This window comes from Oryctolagus cuniculus, chromosome 5, assembly GCF_051225735.1.
Source record: "Oryctolagus cuniculus isolate XC-2025 breed Fujian yellow rabbit chromosome 5, ASM5122573v1, whole genome shotgun sequence".
Taxonomy (NCBI): domain Eukaryota; kingdom Metazoa; phylum Chordata; class Mammalia; order Lagomorpha; family Leporidae; genus Oryctolagus; species Oryctolagus cuniculus.
In genome coordinates this window covers 54863358-54886486 of record NC_142871.1, presented here as the reverse complement: position 1 = coordinate 54886486, position 23129 = coordinate 54863358, and the positions used below count along the sequence as shown (strand labels likewise).

Here is a 23129-nt window from a genome sequence, read left to right as displayed (position 1 = left end):
ACTCAAACCTAGGTAGTGTAGCTCAGTCACCTGATGTGGCCTCTTGATACAATCAAGAAACATACCAAACATGGGATGTATAAGGATGCTGCAGCACCAGCAGGGCTTCCTGTTCTACAGTCAACCTTTTCTTTCATAAATAGAATTAGTACACTGCAAAATCATGATAAAAGTTATAGTGGATACACAAACCAGTAATATAAAGCTTTACTATTATCATCAGTTATAAGCTATAATAATTGTACTTGCTCTACTTTTATATGACTTCCAGCACAGTAGGTTTATTTACACCAGCATCATCACAAATGAGAATAATGCATTGCTATATGACATTTCAGTGGCTACAGTGTCACTAAATGACGTGCATTTTTTAACTACATTATAATCTTAGGGCTTACTGTTGTATATGAGGTCCATTGGTCCATCATTGACCTAAATGTTGTTCCATGGCACATGATTGTATAAGTGAGATCACGCACATTCTGTGTGTGACTTATTTCACTTAGCATATTATGGCAACTGATAGAATATCCTCCTTTTTAAAGCCTGAATAATAATTCCTTGCATATACAGATGCTGTTCATTGTGGGGAGCAACCCGGACTAGACTGAGTTACTGGAATTAAGACTTATTCTATGCATCTGCTCTCCCACAATATGGCGCTGGGAGAGAAGTAAACAGCTTCCGCACAGCTGCCTCCAGTTCAACCAATTAACTGTAGGACTTGCTCCTGATTGGAGAGCAGCGTACTCGGCGTGTGGGCAGCCGAGTTGGGATTGGCGGAGGAGGACTATAAAGGAGGAGAGAGACGGCATGCACGAGGAACATCTAAGGGGAACATGTAGCTGAAGGAACACCTGTGCAGCCCCCGAGAAAGCCGGCCGGCGGTGTGCCACTCCCCTGCGGAAGTGGGGAATGTGGCCAGGGGGAGCTGCCCTTCCACGGAGGTGGAAGGGATAGTAGCCAACCCGGGAAGAACCAGCAGCAAACCCGGGGAGGGCCGAGCAGACGAGAGAACAGCGCAGGGTCCTGTGTCGTTCCTCCACGAAAACGGGGAGCGACAGTTCATCTTAAAATGGTGTCAAATTCTGATAAATCCATCATAAATTAAAAGTATTTTAAGGTCAAAGATTCATTCAATCCACATAAGCTACCCTTGTAGCTTAGCAATACAGTACAGTGTAGAGCATCTTTTGTTTACCATTCTTTTTTTTTTTTTTTTTTTGACAGGCAGAGTGGACAGTGAGAGAGAGACAGAGAGAAAGGTCTTCCTTTGCCGTTGGTTCACTCTCCAGTGGCCGCCACAGCCGGTGTGCTGTGGCCGGCGCACTGCGCCTATCCGAAGGCAGGAGCCAGGTACTTCTCCTGGTCTCCCATGGGGTGCAGGGCCCAAGGACTTGGGCCATCCTCCACTGCACTCGCGGGCCACAGCAGAGAGCTGGCCTGGAAGAGGGTCAACCGGGACAGAATCCGGTGCCCCGACCGGGACTAGAACCTGGTGTGCCGGCGCCGCAAGGTGGAGGATTAGCCTAGTGAGCCACGGCGCCGGCCCTTGTTTACCATTCTGATTGTGTGGCTGGATGGGAGCTGCAGCTGCTGCTGTTGCTAGCATTGCAAGAGGGTTTTATATAGCATTTCACTAGCCCAGGAAGAAATCAAAATTCAAAATACAGTTTTTATCCAGTGCGTGTTACTTTTGTACCATTGTAAAGTCAAAAAAAAAAAATCCTAAGTCAGGGACCATATTTATATTAATTTTTATTGCTTTTATTTCATTAATTTGCTATATATTTGGTTATTTCAGATATACTTTTAGGACACTGAACATTTTATAAGTCAGCCTAGGAAACAAATCATTCCTTCAACAAAATTAACTATTGTAATAATCCACTCAAAAAATGTTATTACTAAATGTCATTAATTGCAATGTAGCTGAATTTGTAGCATTGGATTCAGTGTGTTTTCATTATTAGATTTTAACCTACAGAAATTAACAAGATATTTGTAACCCTTTGTAAAAGTGCAGATGTATGTGGAATGTCTTAAGTCTTTTTATGATTTGAGAGAAAGCTTACAGGGATGAGGAGCTTTTTATTATGATTTTTCACACTTGTTACCTAATAAATATAGTCATTTGTAATTTCATAGTAAGGATCTCTGGAGCTCATTTACTAGTGATATTGGTCATTCTGCATCTAGATATTTGGATTTCCTGAGCTTCAGTATAATTTGGATCCTTTTAATAACAAAAGGCTATGAAGAGGCTGCAGTTGTGGCCCAGTGTTAAGCTGCAGCTTGCAATGCCAGCATCCTGTATCAGAGTGCAGGTTTCACTCCTGCTGTGCCTTTCTGATTCAGCTTCCTGCAATGCTCCTGAGAGGGTAGCAGATGGTGGAGCAAGTGCTTGGGGTCCTTCCACCCACATGCAAGAGCCAGATGGAGTTCCTGGCTCCTGGCTTTGGCCTGGCCCAACCCTGGCTGTTGTGGCCATTTGGGGAGTGAACCAGTGGATGGACTCTCTGTCTCTCTGTCTCTCTCTTTCTCTTCTCCCCCTCTCCCTGTACCACACTGCCTTTCAAATAAACAGCCTTTAAAAAAGTTATGAAAATGTATATATTGTTACAGTATTGAATGGAAACATAAAGAGAATACCAACTTCTGTTCACACACAATGAGCTACTAAATATGCTTATTGAATTTGTTTTCCAGGTTTTATATATTACTTTAAATATATGACTCTAAGTTTAGAGCTCAAATATTGGGTGTATTTAGATTAACCTTGATTTCCAATAACCTAGTAAATGGACTCTTAGAGTTTATTTGTGATCCACACCAGACTTTGGGATGACTGCTTCTTAGATTCATGCCAGTAAGGTGACTGGGTGTGATAGCAGGAAGTAAACCAGGAGGGTTGAGCCCATGCTGTTTGTCCCTGGTGACTCTGAGCTAGTTCACCATATCCCAGCCACAAATATGCATGATAGTAGAATGAGACCTCTGTTTTAATGGGACTTTTTCAAACAAGCCATCTTAGACTGATGACATTGATTCTCCTTGGTACAACTGCTTTTGACAGTTATTAGATTTGTTTTAAAGTATGCTGTTTGCCAGCAGAGGAGAAGAATTCTGAGGGAAAAGGATTCAGCCAATGTGTGATGTTGCAATATTTTCAGGAAGGATGAACACACTAACTGTGTGTTTGATTCTCATATCAGATTGATGTGCAAGAGATGGAATGCCTTTTAAATCTAATACATGAGCAAAGTGACAGGATATAAAAGCACTCCTTGGGTTCTGTCTTGAAGCATTACGTAGTTTTATTAAAAGATTTATTTGTTATTTATTTGAAAGGCAAAATTAAAAGAGAGGAGGAAAGATGGAGAAAGAGAGAGAGAAAGGGATCATCCATCCACGAGAGAGAGAGAGAGAAAGAGAAAGAGATCATCCATCCACTAGTTCTCTCCCCAAATGGTTGCAAAAGCTGGAGCTGGGCCAGGCTGAAGCCAGGAGCCTAGAGCTTCATCAAGGTCTCCCATGTGGAAGCAGGGGCCCAAGCACTTGCATCATCTTCTACTGTTTTCCCAGGCACATTAACAGGGAGCTAGATCAGAATTGGAACACCCAGGACATGAACTGGCACCCATATGGGATGCTAGCGACACAAGTACAGGCTTAACCTATAGACTATGCCACAGTGCTAGCTCCAAGCATTATATAGTTTGAAAGATTCTTTAAAGTCTTCATCTCACTCAGCAGGGTGTTGTGTTACAGGCAGTAGTTGATTACTGTTTCAGTGTTTCCAAGAGAATTTGCTTAGAAAGATGAATAAGATTAACTGAACAGGCAGCAAAATATTTGACTTACTATAACATCATCAGATCTGAGTTCAATAACTCTTCACATTGAAATTCTGAAAAAATTACTAACAATAAATTTATGATGAAAAAGAAATACTATTTCAAAATGCAAATTTTCTTGTTCTTTAATATCTTTCATTAAGGAGACTGGTTACATCATTGCTTCAAGACAAATCCATGGACAACACATTCATTTAAGAAATTAAAATGGATCCTATGCAACTTTTTATCAGAAATCTTATTGTCAAGTTACTATTCTTGAGACTATTTTTTCTTTCACTCTTACCTAATATTTGCTTGTCTTTTTAATATTTCAGAGCTTTCTTTACTGTATTTCCAGTGACCTAAAAATCAAATTTCTATCTTCCACCCAGTAAAGTATGAAAATTATTTGTGATTTCTTGAATTGTAGATAATTTTTAGCAGTTCATTCCTTTAGTTAGAATGCAGTTTCATTTTTAACAGAATAGTGTGATGAGCTGGGAATTATATTTGTAAACTAATCAGATGGGATTTTTGGTGCCTTCTCAACTTGTTTTAACATTCTATGTGATGATATTTAAGAGTAATGAATACCTAATTTGAGTTTTGTCTTTGGTAATTATTTTAATTTGCCCTGCAGTCTAGCTTTTTCACAGATCACAGCACCAAACAAGTCTTCCTTTTCTTATATCTGGAGAGCAGCACAGAAGTATAAGGATGAAAGGATGTACTGTTTCATGTATAAAAGATTATAAATACAAACTGCTGTAGAAAGTTCAAGCTAATATGAACTTGCAAAAATTTAAATGCATATACCTCCTACCCAAGAATTCCCTCTGTAGGAATTCATCTTAAGGTATAATCACACCTGCACAAAATGTATAACATATATTACATATATACACATATATAAATATGCACAGTAAGATTATTCAGTACACCATTGTTTGTAATAGCAGAGAAAAGTCCTCAATTATTCATTAATAAGGACTAGCTGCATTTGTGTACATCTGTGCAATGAAACAAACAGTCGTTGAAAAGATGGAGGGAGGCACCTTGTTACGGACTATGGAAGGATTTCCAGGACACATTTAATGCGCCAAAAAAGTTATATAAAATAGAATTTGTAGCATATAGCACTTATATAAAATATGCATATCTTATTAATGTACATGTATCAGACTATCTCATATACTTTGTTTAAGGATAGACAGGAAACTAGTGAGAATGGTTGCCCTTTTGTGAGTAGAATAGGATGAGTTGGGTACAAAAATGGAGAGATACTTTTTGTATGGCAGTATTTACCTTTGTATAATCTATTTCAAAAACGTATATTTCAAAATCCTAGTAAATAGCTAAAAACCAAAGAAGAAAAGAATGTAGCATTTGTTTCCATTGCAATTTACCATACACACATACCTTCCAAAGACTGTCTACTTTTTAGAGCATGTGAATAGTGTTAAAACAGCTGTAATTCCAAAAACTTTTTGCTAGTACTAATCAACTTTGCATTGTTTTAGGAGCACCATTGTGAATATTGATTTTCATTGTACTCTCAAAATGTGCAATATTACTTATTAAAATTATTAATATAACAGCTTATTATTTGTATTTTTTAGTACATCAATTTTTGGATAGGAAAAAATACTTAAAAACTGTATGGTTTATATAACAAAATCATTAATAACAAATGATTTTTTGAGAAAGTTTTTGTTTTTCTCAATAGCAAGAAAATAATTGAACAAAACACTATTTAATATTTAGGTATACTTAAGTGTGATTTCTTTTAACAACATTTTGAGTGGTTTACTTTACAGGTAGTCATTTCTATAAGTAAATCAAGATGAAAGCATAACAAAATATTTTCAATAGACACATATTATGCTATATTAATTAAGTTATACATTATTCTAAGGAAATAATCTTTTATTTTTGTCACTAGAACAATAAATATTTAAGTGATGGGGATTGACTATTCTTTTCAGATTTACCTGGACATTTGGATTTTTAGCTTGTTTCATGTTTCTGCTACTTTTTTTTCTTTATTATAAGACAGGTACATATTTCATGTATAAACACAGGTGGACAGTAAGTCAACAAAATTCTCAAAATATTTTGCCTGGCAGGGGGTTTTAGAGTAATTATACATTTGGTTCAGAATTTGAAGATGATATTTTTAGCAAATTCAACACAATTTAGTCAGTAACTTCCAAAATTTAAAATTAAGAACTTTTCATAATTAATGGCTTCAGTTTTCCTCACTGCAAAATTTCAGAACATTATGAGCCATTTCTATATACTAAACATACGCGTCTTCCCACTGTATGTGACAGGAAGTCAAATAGACAGTGTATCTTTACTGGGCTGACTCTGCACTTCTAGTATTATAGTCTTCTAAATTATTTTCATGCCAGTATTAACAGAAAACTGAAGTGTTCCAAGGCTGCTTTAGCAGGATAAATAAGTTGAAGTGCAAAATAGTGGTATTTGAATAGTGATACACAACAACTATTGCTTTCAGAAAAGGTGAACCAAAGGATAACTGTCTGAAACGTTATGTAGATTTTAAATTGCGGATTTTTTCTTTTCAAAAGAGCCCAAATGCCTAGTGCTGACACTGAACTAAAAAACAGTAGTAGTTGAATTTAATGCGCCAAATTAATGTAGAGATTTAGCTGCAGTCTTTGAATCTGGAGTCTCCCTGTAAAGTAAGTGGTGAAAGAGTTAATGGGATCAGAGAGCTTGAAGAGTGAGATGTGTTGGATCCCTCTTCTCCTGTCTCTAGAGATGAGGAAATTGAGATAAGGAATTTGTTTTACATGAAGAACCAGGATTAGGACTCACAACAGCTTTTAATCTACAAGTCAGCATTGCTCTGTCACAGGTAGGAACATTGAATGTTAGTACTTTTTTTAAGATTTATCTATTCATTTATTTCTTTTTTTTTTTTTTTTTTTTTTTGACAGAGTGGACAGTGAGAGAGAGAGACAGAGAGAAAGGTCTTCCTTTGCCGTTGGTTCACCCTCCAGTGGCCGCCGCGGCCGGCGCACCACGCTGATCCGATGGCAGGAGCCAGGTACTTCTCCTGGTCTCCCATGGGGTGCAGGGCCCAAGCACTTGGGCCATCCTCCACTGCACTCCCTGGCCACAGCAGAGAGCTGGCCTGGAAGAGGGGCAACCGGGACAGAATCCGGCACCCCGACTGGGACTAGAACCCGGTGTGCCGGCGCCGCAAGGCGGATGATTAGCCTAGTGAGCCGTGGCGCCAGCTCTATTCATTTATTTCAAAGGCGGATTATTTGAAAAGCAGAATTACACAGAGAGAAAAGGAGAGGCAGAGAGAGAGAGAGAGAGAGAGAGAGAGAGAGTTAGTTCTTCCATGCACTGGTTTACTCCCCAAGTGGCCACTACGGCCAGCGCTGACCCCATCCGAAGCCAGAAGCCAGGAGCTTCTTCCGGATCTCCCATGCGGGTATAGAGGCCCATGGACTTGAGCCTTCTTTTGCTTTCCCAGGCCATAGCAGAGAGCTGGATAGGAAGTAGAGCAGCTAGGTCATGAATTGATGCCTATACAGGATGCCGGCACTGCAGGTGGTGACTTTACCGGTAACACTACCCCATGGCTCTGGTCCCAGTACATTGTTATAGTTTTATGCCCTGCCATCTCCCTTTGATAATTGCCCCCAAACTATTGTCAAGGAGCTCAGAGAAGGCTTGCAAGTCATAGGGCATTGAAGGTCAGAGAGTATGAGTTAGATAATGTTGTTTTGTAGAGCCTGTTAAAGTTTGGTCTATTAAAAGGACAGTGAGAGGTCAAGGCTGGAAAGATGTTTACAGAAGAGTGATTTGGTTAGATAATTTGTTTTCAGGATTACTCTGGCTGCAATATGGAAAACATGCTGGTAAGTCCTTAGTCACTAAGAGGTCAGATAAGAAAATGGTGAGATATTCCATCTGCTGGTTGACTCCCTAAATTCCATTCACTGGTGCACTTCTGAAGCCAGGAATTCCATCTAGTTCTTTTATGTGGGTGTCAGAAACCCAAGTACTTAAGTTATCACTGCTGTCTCCCTGGCATTTTAGCAGGAAGTTGGATCAGAAACACAGTTGGAACTTGATCCCAGGTACTTGGATTTGGAATGCAGGCACAATTTTGTAATGTTTGTTGAATAAGTGAATAAGATGGCATTTGAAAACTCTTTGTGACCTTCTAAAATGTTATCTTGTAGATTGAAATCTTAACATTTTTGTATTTATATTATATTTGTGAATTTGTGCAGGAACTAGAATTTATAGCTCCTAGTTGTATTTTTATTACTTACTCAGCCTTTTTCCTCTGGATAGTTCCCCAACCCACCTTCCTGCCACCTGCAGTACCTGCACTATCACTTGTTTTTTTGTTTGTTTGTTTGTTTGTTTAAAGATTTATTTATTTATTTGAAAGTCAAAGTTATACAGAGAGAGAAGGAGAGGCAGAGAGAAAGAGAGGTCTCCCATCCGATGGTTCACTCCCCAGATGGCCACAACCGCCAGAGCCGTGCCGATCCAAAGCCAGGAGCCAGGAACTTCTTCCAGGTCTCCCACATGGGTGCAGGGGCACAAGGACTTGGGTCATCTTTTATTGCTTTCCCAGGCCATAGCAGAGAGCTGGATCAGAAGTGGAGCAGCTGGGTCTCAAACCGGTACCCACATGGGATGCTGGCACTGCAGGCGGCGGCCCTACCCGCTTCACCACAGCACCAGCCCCACTGCACTATCACTTGTAAGCCAAGCACCCTGCCCCTTCAAATTTTTTAAAGAATTTCTGTGTCACCTTTTGATGAGTATATCAACCATCTTGAATCAAATTCATACATGTAAATACATTTCCACTGTACTTATTTTTCTGGGCTAATTTTTTCTCAAAATGAATTACATAGGAAGAAAAGTCCTATAACCTTCAAGGTAAACTGTTTTTAATTTATAACCTTGAAATGATTATATGATTAAATGTCATTTGTAAAGCAAAGTTTCATTCCACTCATTGTTTATCCATTTGAAATTATTGGCACTTATATGCTGTTCCTTATTTAGATTTGTTAATATAAGGTTATTAAACTTGAGGACTGCATATATGCTCTGTTGGTATGCTGTTAAAATTCACAGTGTTAACAAGAAAAGGCAGTATATATAAATATTGAAAAATGAGATATTGTATTTTTAAATTTAGGGTTATGTTTATAGATGCCTGTAGTGTTTAGAAAGCATTGTTTTGTATTCTTATCATTTATAATGTGAATAATTTTAGTTTCTCTATGATAAATACGTTTTAGTCTTCCACAGAAAATAAGCCTAAAAAATGCAGCAACAACAAAATAGTTCACTATAACCAATGAGTAATAACATTTCTTTTCCTGATTGTTAAGATATTTATAAAATGATAGTTTTGTCTCATCAAGTATTTGTTTCTTTCTGGAACACCAAGGCGTTTATCTTGGCTTCTAAAGCTTCATAAGGGCATGTTATTTGAAGAGTAGTTGATGCCAATTTTATTGAAAACACTTATTTTATTTTACTAAACTACTTCTCTTGACTAAGATGCAGGATTACAGTAACCTGGTTGATTCTGGTATACCCTTCCTTCCAAAGGAGAGGGTACATGGAAATTTTGGAGGAGGTAGGGAGTGGTTTATATCTCACAGTATGCTTTAGAACAGTGTCTTTCTTCATTTTTATTTATATTTTCATTACAGTTGACTTCTGATATGCAAGTGTTAAACTAGTTTGAAGATTCAGACTTTGAAATGGGAAGATGTGATTGGCAAATACAGGAGCTAATTATAAGAGTTTTTTTCTATATCTAGTAATGGTTGGGATTTAACATCTTAAAAGTAGACACAATAGTTGACTGTTCATTTTCTTTCACTACTTAACTTCCATCCCTTCCTTTCTGGCCTTTGCTTTCTTATCAAAAGATATCTGCCCTCTGCCTCTTGTTTCAAAAATAAGAAAAAAAACATTAACAGTTTTTTTCAGTTCCTCTCTCCTTCACCTTTAAACTCGTGTATTATGGTGATTATCCTACCACATTGTCAGAGTGAGGGGCCCAGCTCTTTCTTCAGGGCAGTCTGACCACTGTGTCCTGGATCCATGCCCCTCTATCTCATGGAATTTGGATTCCATGAGTTACAGACAGAAAGGAAGAGGCAAAGGCAGAGAGAGATCTTCCATCCACTGATTCACTCCCCAGATGGTCACAGTGGCCAGGGCTGGGCCATGTGGAAGCCAGTCTCCCATGTGGGTGGCAGAGGCCTAAGACTTGGGCCATCTTCTGCAGTCTTTCCCAGACCGTTAACAGGGAGCTGGATTGGAAGTGGAGCAGCCGGGACTAGAACTGGCGCCCATATGGGATGCCAGCATCACAAGTGGCAGCTTAAGCCACTGCCCCGCAGTGCAGCCCTGGGACTTGGTTTCTGTATCCTGTCTTTATTTATGTAGCTTAGTATGTTCACAGTGTTGAGTGTATAAAACAAAAAGGGAACCCTCCCTCCAATGCTGCATGTAGTTTCTCCTCTCTTCTCCTCTCTTCTCCTCTCTTCTCCTCTCTTCTCCTCTCTTCTCCTCTCTTCTCCTCTCCTCTCCTCTCCTCTCCTCTCCTCTCCTCTCCTCTCCTCTCTTCTCTTCTCTTCTCTTCTCTTTTCCTTCCTCCATTCATAGCCACACTTCTTCATTAGATCATTCCATACTTTTCTGTTTCCTTTTTACAGCTCCGATACAGTTGTTGGCACTGTTTCCTTTTTTTTTTTTTTTTTTTTGACAGGCAGAGTGGACAGTGAGAGAGAGAGAGAGAGAGAGAGAAAGGTCTTCCTTTTTGACTCAGCACCGTGCTGATCCGAAGGCAGGAGCCAGGTGCTTCTCCTGGTCTCCCATGGGGTTCAGGGCCCAAGTACTTGGGCCATCCTCCACTGCAATCCCTGGCCACAGCAGAGAGCTGGCCTGGAAGAGGGGCAACCGGGACAGAATCCGGCGCCCCGACCGGGACTAGAATCTGGTGTGCTGGCGCCACAAGGCGGAGGATTAGCCTAGTGAGCCACGGCGCCAGCCATTAGTGTTTCCTTTTTTATGATAAGCTCCACCACACTTAAAATTAGGTCCAGTGATCTATTTTCAGAAGTCAATTTGCCATTCTTCTAAATTTCTAACTACAAATCATCATTTCTCAAGCCCTGTCTCGAGTGATGTTCTTACTGCTTCTGTCTCCTCTGTGCCCATTAACTCTTGGCTTCATTCTTTTTCTTAATTCCTGATTTCTTATTTACTAGCCTTATAAGTATTAGGATTCCTGAAGGTCTTATATTTGATCCTCCTTCTTCTTTGTTTTTAAGGGCCATCTAGACATACTCAGACTCATTGTCTTAACTTCATCTGCCAGTTTACATGCTTATTTCTCCCTAATCTGGTCTCTACCTGAGAGTACTTGCCATTTCTCCAGACCCATATTTTCTTTTTTAATAGAAAACTTTTATTAAATAAGTATAAATTTCAAAAGTACAACTTTTGGATTATAGTGGTTCTCCCCCGCCTCCCTAACCACCCTCCCACCCACAAACCATCCCATCTCCTATTCCCTCTCCCATCCCATTCTTGATTAAGATTCATTTTTAATTATCTTTATAAACAGAAGATCAACATAATATATCCTAAGTAAAGATTTCAACAGTTTGTACCCACACAGACACACAAAGTATAAAGAACTGTTTGAAGATTAGTTTTACCATTAATTCTCATAGTACAATACATCAAAGACAGATGTCCTACATGGGGAGCAAGTACACAGTGACTCCTGTTGAATTAACAATTGACACTCTTGTTTATGATGTCAGTAATCACCCGAGGCTCTTGTCATGAGCTGCCAAGGCTATAGAAGCCTCTTGAGTTCACAAACTGCAACCTTATTTAGACAAGGCCATAATCAAAGTGGAAATTCTCTGCTCCCTTCAGAGAAAGTTACCTCCTTCTTTGATGGCCCCTTTTTCCACCAAGTTCTCACTCACAGGGATCTTTCATTTAGGTCATTTTTTGCCATAATGTCTTGGCTTTCCATGCCTGAGATACTCTCATGGGCTTTTAGCCAGATCCGAATGCCTTAAGGGCTGATTCTGAGGCCAGAGTGCTTTTTAGGGCATTTCAGACCCTTATTTTCCATCATCCTACTGGAAACTCACTAGACACAAGAAACAATGGCAGTTATCCTGATAAAAGTTTGGGAGTTCCAGAGGGGAAGAGAAACTACGAAATAGATTATGTTGATAGAATGTACAAGATCTCATATTCCTTTTTTTTCTGAGTTATACCACTTTAATTAACAAATCTTAATACAGCCTTTAATACTAGATATTTCATATTTTTTCTTTCTTTCTTTTTTATTTATTTTTTTTGACAGGCAGAGTGGACAGTGAGAGAAAGAGACAGAGAAAAAGGTCTTCCTTTTCTGTTGGTTCACCTCCCCACCCCCAGTGGCCACTGTGGCTGGCGCGCTGTGTGGCCGGCCGGCACACCGCGCTGATCCAAAGCCAGGAGCCAGGTGCTTCCTCCTGGTCTCCCATGCGGGTTCAGGGCCCAAGCACTTGGGCCATCCTCCACTGCACTCCCGGGCCATAGCAGAGAGCTAGACTGGAAGAGGAGCAACCAGGACAGAATCCGGTGCCCCGACTGGGACTAGAACATGGTGTGCCAGCACCACAGGTGGAGGATTAGCCTATTGAGCTGCGGCACCGGCCAGATTTTTTCTAATTATAATAGTAGTTACTGATTTTAATGATTACAGGAGATCATTAAACAGAGAGCCCTTGTAACTTCCCTATGCTGGAAAATTATTACCAATAATTTTAGGTCTAATTCCCTTCCCTAAAATTTCTTATTTACACTGATATCAAAAAATGTATATGCCTAATAAACCATAATATTATGTATACTAATTTATAATCCATTTCTGTACTTCCATACACTCTCTTACCATGTTGAGATATACTTCTTTTTTTGAGATATACTTTTTTTTTCCTGTTCAAGCCTTTCTCTTTTTTTTCAACTTTTATTTAATAAATATAAACTTCTAAAGTACAACTTTTGGATTATAGTGGCTTTTCCCCCCATAACCTCCCTACCGCCCGCAACCATCCCATCTCCCACTCCCTCTACCATCCCATTCTTCATCAGTATTCATTTTCAGTTATCTTTATAAACAGAAGATCAACTTAATATATCCTAAGTAAAGATTTCAACAGTTTGCACCCACACAGACACACAAAGGATAAAGTACTGTTTGAGTACTAGTTATACTGTTAATTCGCATAGTACAACACATTAAGGACAGACATGACTCCTGTTGATTTAACAATTGACACTCTTATTTATGAAGTCAGTAATCACCCGAGGCTCTTGTCATGAGTTGCCAAGGCTATGGAAGCCTCTTGAGTTCACAAACTCTGATCTTATTTAGACAAGGCCATAGTCAAAGTGGAAGTTCTCTGCTCCCTTCAGAGAAAGTTACCTCCTTCTTTGATGGCCCATTCTTCCTACTAGGATCTCATTCAGAGATCTTTCATTTAGGTTTTGTTTTTTTTTGTTTTTTGGCTTTTTTTTTTTTTTTTTTTTTGTCACAGTGTCTTGGCTTTCAAGCCTGCGAAACTCTCATGGGCCTTTTAGCCGGATCCAAATTAAGGGCTGATTTTGAGAAGATCTCATATTCTACTTGGGTAGAGGAGTAGAAGTGAGAGAATGACCTTGAAGTTTTAGGCTTGGTTTTTGGAAAACTTGAGATAACATTCCAGAGTACCAGAAAATGAGCAGAACTTCCCAAGATGATGATTATATTTTTGAACATGTGGAGTTGGAAGTATCTGTTAGACCCCAGTTGTTTGTTTGACTTTTATGGGTATAGAGTTCCGAAGAGAGGGAATATATACTTATAATGGATTTGGATCGAGCCCCTCTATTGACAGACATGAAAACAGGGATGTGACACAGAACATACAAAGGGAAGAGCTGATATCAATTTGTCAAAGATGATGTACATTTTCCACCCTTTCTCTGATTGGTATTCCATATTCCCATATATAAAGTTAGTTGCAACCATGGCAGATTAATTAAAGGTCTTCTAATGTGCTGTGCTCTTTATCCATTGTTTTTATATATATTTGATCACAAAATGTAAATTTCCCCACTGCCCATATGGTGAATTACCTTTTTTGTCCTCCAAAATTTAGTTTAAAAACATCTCTAAAAGCTGTAGTCAGATTTAAGCATCCTTCAGTCTGTTTCCACAGCACCTTAGGATAGCACCTAATATATTTTTCTATGACTTTTCTATGCCTGTTCCCATTACCATTTAGACACTGTGCCCTATAGTCTTTAAGACTTGTGTTGTCAAAGTTAGGGCCAAATCTACTTATCTGTAAAGGTAATTAAATTTTTGGTGGCATTTTTAAAATGTAAGTATGTGGTCTATTAATATATAATAAAAAAATAAAAATCAGTGCTTGTGGCACAGCAGGTTAAGCCAACTCTTGGAATGACATCGACATCCTGTATCAGAGTGCCATTTCAAGTCCAAGCTTCTCTGATGCCTACGCGTCTCCCTACTAATACACCTGAGAAGGTGGCAAATGATGGCGCAAGTAATTGGGCCTCTGCCATTCATGTGGGAGACCAATGGAATTCCAGGCTCCTGGCTTCTGCCTGGCTCTGTTTGGCTGTTGTAGTTATTTGGGACATGAACCAGTATATGGAAAGTCTCTCTCTCTCTCTTTTTCTGTCTGTCTCTCCATCTGTCTTTCTCTTCACCTTTCAGATAAATTTTAAAAATCTTTTTAAAAAAATCGGAGCTTGGCCATATTAATATTTAAACAAGACTTTTTATAGGTATCGTGAAAACTGCTTCTGAGTTTTTGATTCAAGTCAAGCTTAAAGAGGACAGAAACAGTATATTCAAATAACTTATAATTCTTCTCCATGATATTAGTCTTGTTTTTATAACATAATAAAGTATAGAGATATTATTGCTTCACAGTTTGTCACTAGATGGCTGAATGACAATACTTTTGGAAAAGAAGTACAATCTTAATCACTTGAGATATTCTAATATATAATATTTAACAATGTATTTTATTCATAAAATATATATTATAAATTACACATACACACAAATATACATACACACATATGCACACATATACAAATATACACACGTATAAATAATTTAATTCATGAGCAGTCAGGTTAATTAGAATTAATAATTTATTAAAATTCATAGAATTATAAACTTGGATGGTTTTAGCTCTGTCTATGGGATATATAAGATACAGTAAAAAATCAATATATTTAAAAATCATGTTTTTGAAGAGTATCTGTCAATTCTAACAGTTTTGCATACGCCTTGAGGGTGAATTTAATTGTTGTGGGCCTAATGTTGTCAGATTAATACATTCTCTTTATCTTTAAGCATGGTATTTTATAGTTAATGTACAACTGAAGTACAATATGATCAAAAGAGACAAAAAATACTATTTAGTCATTATATTTTGCTATAAACATTTTGTTTCAGTTTTTTCACTCCCTTAAACAAGCCTTACTCATGATGCCTCTATTTTTGTTCAGACTTCAGGAATATATAGTTACACCATATGAGATTACCATTTTAATTTGTCACAGAGTCAAAATATTGAGGATTTCATGTGGTTCAGCCTAAAAACTTTATTGTTTTAATAATTTCATTTCTATGTTTTATGCATATGTAGAAGTATCCATTTCCATGTTTTATGACTGGAATAGTTCCTGTAAGGCTAAGTCTTGGTAAACTGAAGATTTGTCTTTGAAAATATTGAGCAAGTTAAAAAAAAAAAAGCTACAGTGAATTACCTGTTGTAATATATGGTCAAACTGGTGACATATTTCTTCTACCCTAAAGATAATTTTTATTTTAGAAATAAGACAAAAAGTAAATAAACATTGGTTAACTGTTATCTTTAAACTTATTTTGAAAACATGGTGTGCTATTGATTTACTCTATCTCCTTAGTGAATTAGTAACATTTTGGGAGCTGCTGGGTAAAATATAGTCTTTTGTATTATCAAATTTCTGCTCAAAAGAAGTGAAAGTAGCAAAAAGTTACAAAATGTATGAAACCTATGCTGCCCTCACTGTCACATTCATTTCATTTCCAAACATGAAGTCTGAACTAAAATGGTCTTTCAGATTCCTCAGCTGCAGCAAGCAAACAAGACTAAAAGTATTCAAATCTGAAAGAAATGTGGTACCTGGGTTTTCTTTCTCACTTTCTCAAATAAAATACTGAATATTTAAAAAAAAAAAAGAAAATATTGTTTCCTTACATTCCTCATTGGATTTTGATGGAAGATACATGTATAGAAATGCAATTTGACAAAATAACCTTGTAGAGGAAAAACAGGTCTTGTTGTATGCCAAAAAGATTTTCATATTATCATTGCCGTGTAGATTTTTATGCATGCATTTGGGAAATGCAGGATACATCTTTGAAAACAGAATGTATGATATATGTCTAAAGGCAGTGTTTTTAGACTTGTTTGGTGATGTGTCAGTTGAAGTGAGTGACTAAAGAAATGTTAAAACATGGATCTTAAGTCAATATTGACTTTTCTTCCCTCAGAATAGAAGTAATGTAATATTGATTTTTATTTTTGTTACTTACGAATGATGCTAAGAATTAAGTTGTATGACATTTAAAATAGGTGGTAGATCTGTTTAATATTTTAACAAAATAGCAAAAATATGTTAGGTGATTTTTTTACTAAATTAAAATAAGCTGTCATTGAGCCCTTCATCACTCTCCATTCCTGCATCCTCCTCACCCCATCCCTGGCAATTCATTTTCCTCTGGGGAGGAGACACAGTTACAACTTGTTTTCTTTCCTGAACTCTGACAACAGATTCTCCCAAACATGTACTCCTTGCCACAAGTGATCAAGATCATGTTTTGGAATTTTTATGTTGGCCTTAAGTCTTCAACAAAGCTTTGTATTTGTTTCTGTTTTGATTTTTTTTTTTAAATTCTGTAACAGTGAGTTAGTGTTAAAACAGTTGAAAGTACACTGTTTGTGTTGTTTATTTGGTAAACATAGAGGTTAATTTAATTATGAAAGGGAGAGGTTCTCCCTGGGAAATCTTTGGATTTTTCTAAATGATAGAATTAAATAATTCATTCTTTGTTCTACTTCAACCATCAAATTAAAAACAAAGCAATGCTTGACTTGTTTATGCCTCAGGATTAATAATCAGCAACCACTCTTAACAGAGGCATCTTGTTATATCCCCCAACCTGGTTGTAAGCTCCTTTAGATGAGGAAAAACAATGAGTTGTTTTGAGAGTAAAATACCATTTTCTTCATAAGTCAAAAAAACCATCATTCAGGATTTATTTTAAAAATCACAAAACAAAACAAAAAAAATAACCCTTTATAATGATGTTTTCCTTTTTGCTAGACTTTACTCCCTGTGCTGATTTGGAATGACTTGACATACAAACTTCATTTTGACTGGACATATACAGGCTTTACCTGTGAATACAAAACTGAGGATGATATTGCACTGAAATATTTCTCCATTTGGATAAAAATTTTAATAATGTACATGCCTTTAGTGGCTGTAGGCATTGACAGAAAAGATACAGTGACGATATTTATGTTACATAGTTTTCTAATTTCTCAAAACTGGCCTGCATATCTGGGATAATCTGAGAAAGATAATAATAAATCATTTTTATTTAATAAATCATTATAGAAGTGGCCTTTATTTTTTAGTTCTTGTCACTCACCAACTCAAGTGCCTCTTCTGGAATTTAGTAGCCTCTTTCTAGTCCCCTATAGAGAAACAACTATTTGAGAAACTCTCATATTGTCCCCTATATGAGAAACAACATTTGCCTGAAACCATATTTTAGAGTAAGTAATAAAATACATATTAAATCCAGTTTGATTATGTCCTTTTGAGTTTAAAAAGACTGCATCCATTTAAAATCACAAATATAGTTACCCATTGGCATTCTACACCTCAGTGAAATGACATGAGTGAAATTATCCATTACAGCATAGGTTATGAAAGCAACAGCTTAGAGACAAGGCATGTTTCCATCTAGAAGGCACTGGCTGAATGAACCACACACAAAGAAATAATATCTTGTACTTTAAAAAAAAAAAAAAAAAGGAAACTCTATTTGTACTAAAATGGAAAGATTTCCAGGATATTTGTTTTTTAAAGTAGGATACAGAGCTGTATACATTTTATGCTGTCTTTTAAATAAACAGGGTTGAAGATGGGTAAGTATATAAGAAGAAATCCTGGAAGAAAGAAGTCTGGTTATCAAAAACAAACCGTGATAGCACGAGTAACAAAAGAGCAATGCTGGAGCTGTGAGCGTGGAATGTGGAAACCTCAGTAGGGTGATGCTTGAGTGGACATTGTGGCACAATGGGTTAAGCCACTTACTGGGGTTACCCTGTCAGAGTGCCTGGTTTGAATCCTAGCTATTCTGCTACCTACTTGGCTTGAGATCCAGCTTGCTACTAATATGCACCCTGGAAGGCAACAGATGATGGACCAAGTACATGGAACCCTGCCATGCACATGGGAAACCTGATAGCGTTCCTGGCTCCTTCTGTAGGCATATGGAGAGTGAACCAGTGGATGGAAGATATTCTCTCTCTCTCTCCCTCTCCCTCTCCCTCTCCCTCTCCCTCTCCCTCTCCCTCTCCCTCTCCCTCTCCCTCTCCCTCTCCCTCTCCCTCTCCCTCTCCCTCTCCCTCTCCCTCTCCTCCAACCCCTACTCCTTTCTCCTCCCTGTCTTCCTCCTGCTCTCCCTCCCTTACTTGCTGTTGCTCCCTTTCAAATAAATAAATACTTCTTAAAATGGGTGATGATGGGGCTCAGGTTGTGGAGCAGTGGGTTAAAGCCACCAGCTGTGATGCTGGAATCCTGTATTGGCGTGCTGTTTGAGTCCTGGCTGCTCCAGTTCCAATCAAGCTCCCTACTAATGTGCCTGGGAAAGCATTGGAAGATGGCCCAAGTGCTTGGGCCCCTGCTACCCATATTTGGGACCCAGATGAAGTGTTGGGCTGCTAGCTTCAACCTGGTTCAGACTTGGCTGTGGTGACCATTTGGAGTGTAAACCAGCAGATGGAAGAGATCTCTCTCACTTGCTTGCTTTCCCTCCCTCCCTCTCTTCCCTCCCTCCCTCTCCCTCTCCCTCTCCCCCCTCCCTCCCTCTCCTCACTCCCTCCCTCTCCCTCTCCCTTTCTCCCTCTCTTCCTCTCTTCCTCTCTTCCTCTTCTTCTCTATGTCAGTCTGCCCTTTAAATAAATCATCTTTTTAAAAATGATCAATGTTGAGAAACCAACGTTTTTTGTTCAGTAGTGCGGTGCCACACTGCACAAAGTGGGGCAAGCACAAACCTGGGCTAAATCTCTGTGATGTGTTTAGACAGGAGACAGGCCAGGCCCTTGGGTTCTCTCAAACAGACATCAACAAGAACAAAGATATCACCTAAGCACCTCTAGGTCACCCAGGCAGAACTGCAGTCATCCAAGTGGACCGTTACCATATGTCGATGGAGAATCGCCTGCTTACAAATTAAACTGGCAATAAGACTCCCAGATGCCTGAGGACCTTCTGCTGTGGAGGCGCAGAGCTTTCTTGCAAGAGAAGTAAATGCTGACAGAGAGTCCAGTAGGAAGGGAAGCCCCCCAATGCTCTCTGGATGAACTCCAGAACCCAGTCACTGCTGGAGAGGGGAGAGATGGGCAGTGACAAGCCCCATTGAGGGTGTCAGTACCTCTCGCTATGGAGGGGCTTCCGCTCCTGGAATACTCCTCTTTACCAATGAAGAAGCTGTGCTCCAGAGCCTAAGTGCAGGCCAGGCTGTCACTGCCTGGCACACTCCGCTATGTTCCTGCACAGATGACAGAGGTCAGCCATCTCCTTACAGAGCAAAGCCAGCGCAGAATCCAGGCTGGAGGGCTTGATGAGCAGCACTGCCACCTGGGGTCTACAGACACCTGGGGCCCCAACCTCTGCCTGGGCCCTGGTGCCAACTGTTTAAACACTGGGGAAATCTCTTCACTGTCTCAGTGAGTCAGACTCAACTGTGTTCCACTTTGTGTTCATTAGCATGTTAAAGGCAGGGGCTGAAGACAGATAGCAATGTCTGCTTTACTTTGTACTTTAGGTCTTACTTAGCCAGTCTCATCAGAATTAATCCTATATCTAAAATGCTGCCCCCTTTTTTTTGAAAGGCACTTTAGTGTTAACATATATCATATTTTATAGATTATCTAGAGTGTCAGATGCTTTGAACAAGAGCAGGCAAGATAAAGTTAAATTTCACTTTTGAATACTATCATAGAGTAAGTTATAATTAAAGATTATCTACAAACAGCTATTAGGAAACAGATAATATTGGGGCATTGTTGTATATTTATGATTGGTAATAGCGCTTTGCCAACTCAGTAGAAGAAGTAAAGTAGATACACCATCAGCATAAATTTTTTAATTATGTGATCATAATACTTAAGATAATTAAAAACAAATTAACAGATCATGGGAAGGATAAGAAATCCTGGAAAAATATACATGAAATTAAGATAATTAAAAACAAATTAATAGATCATGGGAAAGAAAAGAAATCCTAGAAGAACATACAGTACCATTTATGCCATTACATAAAGGCATTTGGGATTGAAAATTGGCTAGAAAAAATTACATTGACCTGAATAAAGTTCAAAGTATCTTTTTTGTCCTGTAATGAAATTTCATAATAGTGGACAGTATACTTCCCTGGTTATGCCATTGATTAAAAATCTTGAAGTTAGGTTTAGATAAGTAACATTTACCTTGAAAAAAAATCACAGGCTTCCTGTTCTTGGGCATCTTTTCTTTTGGAAAAGAATAAGTAAAATATTTTCTGTCTTCCTCTTGTGTTCTTGATTTTGTATTTGTTCTTTACATTCTCTATCCCATGCCATCCCCCAACCATGTTCTCATTTTTTGACAAAAGTAACAAGCTTTGTTTTTAGTTTTTTTTTTCCTTTTTTCTACTTAAGTTGCAGATCTCATCCAAGCTACTGGTTGTGTACTACATAGGTGCTTTGGAATAGAAAAGATACATGAGTATTATGAATATTACATGACCTATGTTTCCTGTTAGCTTATTATAGCCTGTCTATTAAGGGATTACCACGCTCTATGTAGTACACAGTGGAAAGGAGTGTGTCTTAAAGATGGCATATACAGGGGCTGATGTACCTGGGAAAGCAATAGAGGATGGCCCAAGTGCTTGGGCCCTGCATCCACATGGGAGACCCAAGGAAGCTCCTAGCTCCTGGATTTGGATCTGCCCAGCTCCTGTCGTTGGTGGCCATTTGGGAAGTGAACCAGTGGTTGGAAGATCTCACTCTATCTCTCTCTCTGTTTCTCTCTCTCTCTCTCTGTAACTCTGCCTTACGAATAAATAAGTAAAACTTTAAAAAATAATAAAAAAAGAAGGCATGGGTAAAGTAATAGAGGAAGGGATTATAAGTACTTGGAAATTATAAATAATTGGAAGAAATTATAAGTAATTGGAGATGGAGTCGCCTTTGTGGAGGCAATGGTAATTTAGAATTGTCTCAAAAGATGAATTTAGTCATGTAGAGATACGGGAAAGGAGCCAGAGGGGATGACTCTGAAGATATTCTTACCACATTTGTAAAACAATTTTTAAATTTCAGGATATCTTGAATGAGAATTATATTTGAGAGTGTTAGCAAAGACATGTATAGATACAAAGAAGGTAGAGAAAAGATGACAAGAACTTTGTGCTTCAGGTTCTCTTCCAGCTTGACTGCACCACAACACAGCTCTTGCCACAGTTTCTGTTCTCTGGACCCCAGTTTGTGTGAGTAGTCCTGGTGCATTGACAAAGCACGCACTCCCTGGCAAGAAGACCTGTGTCTTTCCCCATTGCAGTTTGTTATTCTGGTATTTTTTCCTCTTTGCCTGACTGTACTCGCCTCATAAAACTGCCTCCCTTCTACCAAATAGACAGGGAGGGCAGGAGACTCAGTCTTGCACTGCAATTATCCAGATTACTTGAGGGTGACAACATGGAAAACAGAACAAAACTAACCTTTGCTTACTTGTATCCCAGATAGTTGCCCTTTTTCCCTCCATCCCATGTTTTTAGATTATTTACTCAAAGAATGAGAATTTCTCCCATCTCTTTAATTCCTTGCAGGATTCTAACTTTCCTTAAAAATGTCAAGTTGTGTGGAACCAGACAGTTGTTAGTGTAATTTGGTTAGTGAAACCCTAAACAAATAACTTTTGTGGGCTCTCACGCTCATTTTGATCTTTTGGCTGCTGCTATCTTGGAAGCCTAAGCAGTGGGAAAAGAACTATGGGGCCAGGTTCAAAGAGTTGAAACTATATTGAAAAAGCTGTCTGCCAAAAACCAGTGTTGAAGTCTTAGAACTAAATCGTTTGTTAAATTCAAAAAATATTAACATGAATTGTTGAAGAGATTTGAGTCCAATGGGGATCAACTGTATGTGAAACTGCATTTTTTTAAGTTACTCTTTTTGGGGGAGACCACTTAGAAAAAAGAAAAAAAAGAACCTGAAACCACAAGAGAGAGTATCTCTTGGTCCTTCTTAAATTTGGGCACAGTTTATTTTATCAATACAAAATAAAAGAGTTGAATTAAGTTAGAACATTGAGATGGTAAAAATGGGTGGGAAGATAAAAAGCATATTAGTTCCAAGAGACATTAAGGAGGAAATCCGAAGCTAACAGTAAGATCAGTAGCTGACCTGACCTACCTGTTGAGGCTCCTTCTGAAAGTCTTTTTGGTCTTTGAATTGTACATCTTTTAAACAACTCATAATATTTTTTAGAATACAAGAACTCAATGCCTTATATATGTTGTAAGAAAATGTAGAAAAATCAAAAGTATATTTTTCAATGAATTAGTTTTATACTTCTCTTTCAAATCTTTTTACACTTTCTGTTTGGTATTTCCCCTATTTAAAAAGAAAAAGTATCTCAAGTTGGCAACGTGTGCTCTCCAAACAAAGAAATTCCTCTAGACTTGCAAGAACTTTCTGGTTTCCATTGCTATAGTGAGTTCAAATTACATTGCAGTTTTATAACATAATATCTGTATTGATGACAGTGATTGTGTCTCCTTGTTGGGAGGTTTAGTGAGACAAAATGAGTGCAGATCTAGGAGTATTTTGGAGTGATACC

The 23129-nt window shown here is 38.4% G+C and overlaps 2 protein-coding genes across 4 annotated transcripts in view; one reads left to right on the top strand and one right to left on the bottom strand.

Annotated features, from left to right (window-relative positions):
• NT5DC1 (5'-nucleotidase domain containing 1) overlaps window positions 1-23129 on the top strand; it is a 141446-nt gene that overhangs the window by 39006 nt on the left and 79311 nt on the right. The window lies entirely within an intron of this gene.
• Window positions 1-23129, bottom strand: part of COL10A1 (collagen type X alpha 1 chain) — a 42259-nt gene that overhangs the window by 18524 nt on the left and 606 nt on the right. The window lies entirely within an intron of this gene.